Source organism: Myiozetetes cayanensis, unplaced genomic scaffold (assembly GCF_022539395.1).
Source record: "Myiozetetes cayanensis isolate MyiCay16 unplaced genomic scaffold, myiCay2020 scf1, whole genome shotgun sequence".
NCBI classification, from domain to species: domain Eukaryota; kingdom Metazoa; phylum Chordata; class Aves; order Passeriformes; family Tyrannidae; genus Myiozetetes; species Myiozetetes cayanensis.
Window position 1 is genome coordinate 144,544,708 of NW_026086604.1, and position 2,565 is coordinate 144,547,272.

A 2,565-nucleotide genomic window follows, 5' to 3' on the forward strand; every position below is an offset into this window, starting at 1 on the left:
CAAAGTGACCATGTCAGACATCTGCACCTAAGGCTTTGCCACTTATGTCAGAGAAGACACACTGGGCACTAAGGTATTGATTAAGAGGCAGTCCCTAGGAAAAAGTCAGGAAAAAGCACACAGAAACAAAGTGACCTGCCTGAAATGATGCAGACATGGCCAAGACTGACACAGCAAGCAGCAGTAATAAATGGAAAAGAATATGGAATACTACAGGATCAATAATGCCAAAGTGAAATCTTTTCCACTGACTTTGGATCAGGTCCCAACTGTTCACAGGGGAATCGTCAGATAAGAAATAGCAAGAACAAAAGTGGCCACAAAAGCAAGATGTGAATACATACCTTGTGGCCTCTTTCTTCCATCACGTATGTTTAACCTGCAGAAAAGAAACCTAAGAAGTTGAAAAATTATACAGACACTTCCCATCACTACTGTCTTTGTGTTTTTCATTACCTTTTGCAAAAATGCTTTTGCTAAAGACCAGTCTATGAAAGTAAGGTAACTGGCTATTCCTTTACCACAGTTTTGCCTGAGCTTTTTATTCTCTATAACTATCTGAAGGCACCACAGCACTTCTTAATATTATGCAACACACTTTCCAATTAAGCTGGAGGCTGCATCTCTCTTGCTCAGTATCCCTGGTGGTTTTTAATAAGGTTTTCGCTTGTTCCATCTCCAACACTTGTTTGACACAACAGTAATTCTTCCAGATGAGGGAGAACCCAGTGCTCATAAAGAATGAATTATTTACAGAAAGATCAGTACTCCAGTTCACGTCAAGACATCACTAATTGTAGTTAATTGAAAGTACGACACTAAACATATGCACAACGCTCTTCACGTTCATGAAAGCCTTAAGTGTTTTTAAAATACTACTGAAGAAAAGAAAAAGGCTCAGAAGACTGGTAGCAGGAAACAGTACCTTCTACCTCTAGAGCATTGGCTCAAATCAAGTCAAAGTAAATCAAGGGTAAAACACATCATCTGCTAACTGGTTGATGGAGACAGGTCATCCCTTTTTCTAACTGGCACACGGTATAAACCCTCAACAAAATCAGAAGCACCAATTATAGCTATGCAGATCAGACTGAACTTCTTGCTGGAGTTCAGCTTACCTGTGGTTCTGTCTCCATGCAGTTCCACCACTGAAGCCCTGCCGCTGATCTAGATCTTTGAAATGCTTTTCAGTAGGCTTTCAAGGCATTCTACAAGCCAATTAACAAAACAACAACAAAAACACCAGAACAGAGGAACCAATTTTGCAAGATTCATTAAGAAAGCAGCAGCAAAGCTCATGACCAGTTTAGGTCCAAGCTCACTGTTCTATTCACAAACTTGCAGTTTCACCAAGCACGGTGAGCCAATCTAACAGACCAGTGCATTGTAGACTAAAAAAACTCACATGGTCTGCAGTGTGGTAGGCAAGTCAGCCTTCCAAAAAGTTGAAGGGCAGGAAAACTCAGCTTCAGATCATTCAAACATCGTGTATTAGTATTCTCACTATGAATGTTCTTTCATGAAGAGTGAACATGAACACATCTCCTCACTTCCTCATTTTGTTTTCAATGCAAGTCTTGTTCACTTCTTGAAAAAGGTTTTTTTCCCCCATTCCTTATGTCAGAAGTTCTTAGTAAAAAGTAACCACCTCCTGCTAACTTAACTTAACTTAAAGATATCTCAATGCCTGGATGTAACCTTTCAGGCCAGATATAACTGCCACATCTCCAGCATTCCCTATTCTGTAGCACCATGTCAGCATTCCAGTGCTTCAGCCCACACTTCCTCAGTGCACCAATCATGTGGATCTTCCTCTGAAGCCTGACTCCAGCCACATTGTGCTTGTGGCTCTGGATGCTCCTGAACAGGCCAAAATCCTAAGCAGCCAGCAGTGCAGTGACAAACTTGAAATGCAGATTTAAACATAGACAAGCTCAGGTAACACTGCATGGGACAAACTGAAACAGTGCACGTTGTGTTAGACTACCCATTTATTTCTTACTGAGAGACTGAGCAAAGTGTGCTTCAATGTTTTACCCCTGAGAGCTGAGCTTTAAGTTCAAAAGCATTCAGAAGCAGGCTTGAGTCATGGAGTCTCATTTTGTTTAATTTCTAATTTATGATGAACAGATAATTGCTTGGTATCAATCCCTCCATGCCAGCTAAGACCAAGTAGATTTGTTATATAAAATTCTTATTTGGCTACACAAACTGTCCAAAACCTCTGCTGATAGAGATCAGATAAAACATCAGCACAGAGAGAAAAGGTAGGATTTCCTACTCTATTAGATTTAACACTGTGTACATAACACAAGAACATGCATCCATAACAGGGTAGTTAAGCCCTGGAACAGGTTGCCCAGATGTTCAGGAATCTCCATTCACTGACACTTGACTGGCCCTGAGCAATCAGATGTGACTTTGAAGTGAGCCCTGAGCAAGAGTCTGGACCAGAAATCTCCAGAGGTCCCTTCAAATTCAGTGTTACTGTGACATATAAATGCAAAGCTGACCTCATGAGATGAAGGGGGGGAGTACATAAATCAGGACTACCACAAACATTCA